This window comes from Mustela nigripes, chromosome 12 (genome assembly GCF_022355385.1).
Source record: "Mustela nigripes isolate SB6536 chromosome 12, MUSNIG.SB6536, whole genome shotgun sequence".
NCBI lineage: Eukaryota > Metazoa > Chordata > Mammalia > Carnivora > Mustelidae > Mustela > Mustela nigripes.
In genome coordinates, this window is record NC_081568.1 from 32,661,421 (window position 1) to 32,668,713 (window position 7,293).

Here is a 7,293-nt window from a genome sequence, read left to right on the forward strand (position 1 = left end):
CAAATCTAGAGAGGGTCACGTGAGCAATTACAATTCTATTTCAAAATTTGTTGATGTGGAAACCTCACAAAAGAGTTGCACCTCCGAATAACTCCTTGCTCCCATCCCTGATCCCATCTACAGCCCCTTCCCCACCCAAACCATCAGCCAAGGAGCCCTCCTGAACCTCTCTTCCAGGGTGCCCTGGGGCTACACTTGTGCTTGCCTCCACGGGTCATCCGTGAAAGCTCCTTATGTAACATGGGTGTGCTTCCCAGAGGCTTCTAAAAAGATTCAATGATTCTGGAATTCTTAAACCGCTTTTGTCAAAAATTTTTAAAGATGATTTAATTAATTTGTCAAATCTTTCCACTCAGGCATGATGAGATTCAGATAGCAATAGATTCCTACAGAATAAAGCATCATTTCCCAGTAATGCTAAACATCTTCTTTCTTGCTCTTCTTTGTGTTCCAATTCACGATTGGAAAATATTCATGGATTGGTGCAATATTCACAACGGTTGTACTTGGCCAAGGAATACTTTGCAATATTAAATAATTCGTTTTTCCCTTAGATCTGTACATCTAGAAGCAGGATACCATTTCTTTACACTGGCAACTAGCTGGAAGATGAATAATATAATTGCAAATACTTTTATGAGAATATTTAGTAAAATTGAATATTGAGATATTTAAAAATTTCAGCTTCATTTATTTTTATTTAAAATGTGATATTTATTACAGTACATATTTTCTCCTTTAAATTTAATTGATAACTATGAATATTAAGTTTTATGAAGCTGTATAAAAACAAAAGCTTTACATGAATGTTCTATTTGTCATTATACAAGCTGTCCTTTCTTCCCTTCCAGGCTCTTCGACTGATCTAATAAATTGACATAAGACGGATTAACAGGAGAAAAGAAATTTAATTTCATACATTTGGGAGCTCATAAAAGTATGAGACTCAAGGAAGGGACCAAAGCAGGCAGCTTTTATAACTTTTAAACAAAGAAACAATTTGTGAAGATTTGGCAAGACAAAGAAAGTTTGTTTATCCAGCTTTCTTGGCCCTGAATTCCCTCCCTTGGTGAGGAATATTTCTGTTGCTGTCTGGGTACAGGTAGAGTACACTTCACAAGGGAAATTTATTTCCTGCTTTCAGGGGGACAGAGAACAGTCAGAGTGTTCTTATTTTACTGGCTGTTTCTTAAGTAACTTTAATTCAAAGTCATCAGAATTCCAAAGTGGCTTATTTTGGGGTGCCCTGCTCTGAAACTTGTCATGGTATAATTTCAAGATAGGAAGATAAAACATGTTTTATTTAACAGTTTGTCAACTGATTTTTAACTGACAAATTCCTAGGCCACATAAATGCCAGGGGCAGGCCTGTTCACCTTTAGTCAGGAATTCCCAATTTGTGTTCAGTTTCACTTTACCTGGATGGTCTCTTGTCAGGCTCCTCTCCACGTACTACTCTTATGGAGTTTTCTTGGATTCTCAGACGGACATAAAGATAGACCAAAGTGATGATGAAGCTTCTCCAGCTTCCACCCAGGATTTTATCTTTCATGTTCTGCTTTCTCCCAGCACTCATCAATATATAAAGGCATGATCTCAAGGCTTAGTGGAATGAAAGCCATCAAATTCTCACCAAAAATTTGGGGAAATATTTCCAAGTCTATCTTAGGAAGTGTGTCCAAATAAAGAGTTTCTTTCTTCCCCTTCATCTTATGACGTTATGACCCATTCCAAAGTCATAAAACATTTATTCACATCAGGTATATAATGTATATTCTGTGAGTAAAGCAAAGTTTTCTGATCAGTGAGTCATTCTCTCCAAAACAGAAAAGACAAATTACTCATGTGGGCTACAATTATTTGGTGAAAGTTTCTGGAACATTACTTCTTAACACTCCTCATATTTTTAGATCTTTGCCTTATGGTCTAAATTTAAGAAGCTAAAACCATTTGAACTTTATTTGGAATAAACTAGTCTTATATCATTATTTAAAGAATGCCTGGGATCTAGCTAATTGGGAGGGGGATACTTCCTCAGTTTATGCTCTAAGGTCTGCATGAATCTGTCTCTCAAGATGTAATACACGTGTAAGCTGCTATTAATAATAATTTGTCGTGATTAGGGAAAAAATTAGGTAGTCCTTGACTGTCAGGTTGTTATCCTAATGAAAAGCTGTCAAGATAATTTTATTTTACCCTGAAATGTCTCCATCAATTAACTTTAGCTGATTGCCAGAACATTAACCTTGGTTTGCCTTTCAGATCTGCTGTTCTCAGAATGCTGTGTAAATAAAGACATGGTATCAAATATGTCACTGTTTAAAGTTGATTCGTTGGATTTTTTCTATGCTATATAAATAAAATCTAGTATCCTGATCATGAAAAATGCATTGAGTATTTTTCCTGAGATTAAAAAAGTACAACTGGAAGTGGCAAGTAAACTCAAATCTTATGGCAGGTGCAGGTCTGATATAGGTTTTTTCAGTGTCCATAGAACTACCTTCTGATCACATGAAAGCATAAAGTAAGGGTCCCACTGTTACGATTAGCAGTGGAAGTGACATCTATAAGATCTCCTTGACAATTTTGGTGATGATAGTAGGCTCCCCAGGAAGGTTATACTCCTGTTTCACATAAGAGAAGCAGGTGCAGATGACAGAAAGAGCAAAATACATCAGCATTTTAACAGCCCCAACCCAATAGAGTTTTAGCCAGTAACAATATCCTTAAGAAACCCATTTCCACCCCTTTCCTGGGTTTTCTTCTGTTGGAGCTTGGTTATCTCCAGAAAAAAATGAGGTGCTGGTACAGAGAGTAATGATTCACAGATCTCTTGCCACAGAGCTGAGTTCTTAATTACTCCAAATGCATTTGGAGAAAGCACAGGGACACTGCATTATAATATTGAACTTTTCAATAATTCAGCAAAATTTTACATTAAATAGTTTTTATGAACTTCTTCTTGCACTTGACTGAAACCTCCTTAAGGACAGGAACAACATACAGCACATGACTGCCTCCTCAAATATCCAGCATGATGATAGTAGAGGTTCGAATATTGTTTGTTGACCGAAAGAAAAAAAATGAATGGACTTGTGTTTCTGAGCAAACGTTTGGTCAGGTATCCAACTGAAAATAACTACAAAGACTGAGGAAAATACTTGTTAAGCCTTATTAATTGCACTGAAGACCTTGTAAGACTGTGGCGATTCTTCAAGCCAGGTTCTATCTGTAGGAGAAAACACAGTTTTTCCCTCATGAGAGGAAATCACTTTTACTCTGGGAGGATTTGCTGAACCTGGAAAACTTGAACGTCAGTTCTCACAGCCTCACTGTTACAGGAACAGAAGCCAAAGTCAAAACCTGCCAGCTGAGGACTTTAATAGGAGACCTTCTCTTCATAAAGTTCCATTTGTAGTTTAAATCTGAACCAGATGCAAACAACCCCTTCTCCCAACATGAGGATACTTCAAGAAAAGTTGTTTGGGTGCTGAAAAAAGACAGGGAAAATGTCCCTAAAAAGTTGTTTAAGAAAGGTTGGCCTGGGGGACCTGTGTGGTGCAGCTGACTGAATGTCTGACACTTGGTTTCAGTTTACATCGTGATCTCAGAGTCATAAGATCAAGTCCCCTGCCAAGCTCTACAGTCAGCATGGAGTCCCTCACCCCCTCCCTCAAATAAATCTTAAAAAAAAAAAAAGTTGGCTATTATGATAGTTTGCAAGCTAAATTTAAATTCACTAAGAAGGGGCGCCTGGGTGGCTCAGTGGATTGAGCCGCTGCCTTTGGCTCAGGTCATGATCTCGGGGTCCTGGGATCTAATCCCGCATCGGGCTCTCTGCTCGGGAGGGAGCCTGCTTCCCTCTCTCTCTCTGCCTGCTTCTCTGTCTACTTGTGGTCTCTCTCTGTCAAATAAATAAATAAAATCTTTTAAATAAATAAATAAATTCACTAAGAAAATATAAAAATCCACACATGTATAGGATATAGATGGTAAGGGAGACTGTGTATGGTAGGAGAGGGGATATGTTAATTAAAAAAAAGTTAACTACAAGAGTTCTTGAAAATCCCAAACTGAGTTTTTACCTTAAAAATTCTCCAGGGGTGCATGGGTGGCTCAACTGGTTAAGTGTTCATCTCCTGGTTTCAGCTCAAGTCATGATCTCAAGGGTGTGAGAGTGAATCCCAAGGTGGGCTCTGTGCTCAGTGTGAGTCTACTTGGGATTCTTTCCTCTTCCTTCTCCCTTCCCCTGCTCTCTTTCTCTCTCAATCATTCAAATAAGTGAATGCAATCTTTGAAAAGGTTCCAGACTCTAAGTGCTTCATGTTCCTCTCTTCAAGTCCCCTCGGAAAGAACGTATCAACACTCTAGGCCTTGAGAATTCCCACAAATATTTTTGTCAGGGCATGCACACAGTCAAAACCCAAAAATGTCCAAGGAAATAAGTCTTCATAGTAAAATCCAACAGAAATTGAGCTCTTAAAACTTCCAAATGTTGAAATAAAAAAACTCATGATTTAAAATAAATCAAATACATGATTAAAAATATTTTCAGGAAATATGAAATATAAAATATGATGAAGAGATTTGAATGACAATGAGATAGGACTTTCAGAAATGTTAAATATAGTAATTGCAATAGAAAACACATTAAATGGATTTACCAGCAGATCAGATACCTCTGAATAAAGTCACTGTAAATTGAAAAATAAGCCAAACAAAACACTTCAACATGTGGCACAGACAAAAGAGATGCAGAGTCTGAATGTATAGCTATGAGACAGAGAAGATGAAGTAAGACGTTGTAACATACGTATAACTGGAGTTCCAGAAAGAGGAGAAGAAGAAAGAGACATGGACAATATTTGAAGATATAATGGCTGACATTTCCATACCTGAAAAATGACATTGATTCATAGACATAGGAATCTTAAGGAATCCCAAGCAGGATAGATAAAAAAAAAAATAAAATGCATATCTAGTCATATCATAGAGACACTGCCCAACAACAAAGACCACTGAGAGACTCAAGGCAGTCAGAGAGAAAAAGATGATCACCACAAAGAAGCACGATTTCAACTAACAGAGATCATGGAAGCTATAGGAGAATAGAATGCAAATCTTCAATTTTCAGAGAAAATACTTGCCAACCAAGATAAGAGAGGGCAAAAAGGTTAAGGGAGAAATAAATTCATTTTCAGAAAAAAGAAGAAAAGCAGACCCTCACGAAAGGCAATTTTTAAAGAAATATTTTATTTATTTATTTGACAGAGAGGGAGCACAAGCAGGCAGAATGGCAGGCAGAGGGATAGAGAGAAGCAGGCTCCCCACCAAGCAAGAAACCAATGTGGGACTCAATCCCCGTACCCTGGGATTATGACCTGAGCCAAAGGCAGCAGCTTAACCCACTGAGCCACCCAGGCATCCCACAAAAGGAGATTCTAAAAGGAAGAAGTAAAGTGAGCACGTATCTTTGATGCAAGAAGGAATAAAAAGCATAGAAACTGGTAAGTATGAGCGCACATAAGTGAACATATTTAAGTATAGGTAAGTAGTAATAGAAATGCAAGCACATATAGACCAGACCACATAGATATTTTGGCCTCTTCTCGCTACTTCCATTACTGCTACCCGAAGTCAAACCAACATCATCTTTTGCTTGGATTGTTGCAATGATCCTTCTAAAGCGTCTTTCTGGTTCTGCCCTCAGCCACACTGATCCGTTTAAAATGTAAATCAGTTCATGACACTCCTCTGCTCAAGTCTCCAATAGCTCCCAAATCAGTTAGAATAAAAGATAAAGTCCTTAGAGATCTACAAGGCCCATGTATTCAGGACCCACATAACTGAGTCCCCCATTTTGTCTCTGGCTTTATTTCACAATGCTCTTCCTCATTATCTTTATTCCAGTTGATCTGGACTTCCACTGTCCTTGAACACGCCAGAGTTGCTACTGCCTCAGGGCCTTTAGAAGTTCTGCTCCCTCTGGCCACAATGCTCTTCCCTTAGAAATACACAACTCTCTCCATTACTCAAAAGTGACCTTCTCAATGAGACCTGATTGGAGAAGGCACTCAGAGGGCATGAACTGCTAAGAGTATATTCTTTCTATCATTTGGGTGTTTGACTTAAAATAATTCATTGAAGATTGTGGTTAATATGCTCCTTTGTGTATTTCAACACTTTCAAAATGAAAAAGAACACTGAATGAGTAAATGAAAGAACCAATGAACAATGGCATTTGATTGGAAATTGCCTTTTCCAGGAGAGCTCTTAACCTGGGCTTACTATGACATTGCCGCTCACATTTTGGGAAAGTTCATTGAACCGGACTCCTACCGTCCCTCTTGACATTGCTAGTAGTCCTAGGCTTCTTTATCTTTCTTTCTTTCTTTCTTTCTTTCTTTCTTTCTTTCTTTCTTTCTTTTTTTTTTATGAATTAATTTATTTATTTTCAGAAAAACAGTATTCATTATTTTTTCACCACACCCTGTGCGCCATGCAATCCGTGCCCTCCATAATACCCACCACCTGGTACCCCGACCTCCCACCCGCCCCCAAACACTTCAAACCCCTCAGATTGTTTTTCAGAGTCTATAGTCTCTTATGGTTCACCTCCCCTTCCAATTTCTCCCAACTCCTTTCTCCTCTCTAACACCCCTTGTTCTCCATGCTATTTGTTATGCTCCACAAATAAGTGAGACCATATGATAATTGACTCTCTCTGCTTGACTTATTTCACTCAGCATAATCTCTTCCAGTCCCGTCCATGTTGCTACAAAAGTTGGGTATTCGTCCTTTCTGATGGAGGCATAATACTCCATAGTGTATATGGACCACATCTTCCTTATCCATTCATCTGTCGAAGGGCATCTTGGTTCTTTCCATAGTTTGGTGACCGTGACCATTGCTTCTATAAACATTGGGGTACAGATTATCGCCCTTGCCCCGCAAGGGCGAGGTTCGGATGCATCTTCTCTCTCTTTATTTCCGCAAGTCTACACACTTATATACGCTTACATGACCAATCAGCGAGCAGGGTACAGGAGGGAGCAAATCAGGCTGTGCACCTAAAGGAACAACTTCGCTAGCAACCAATGCTGTTTACTTCCTCTTAGGGCGTTCCGCTTAGTCTCACGAGGCAATCCTAACCTGGCAACTAGCCAGGCGCCATCTTTTAATGGCGGAGGCCGCCCTGGCCAGAGGCCTGCCTCCGACACAGATGGCCCTTCTTTTCACAACATCTGTATCTTTGGGGTAAATACCCAGGAGTGCAATTGCAGGGTCATAGGG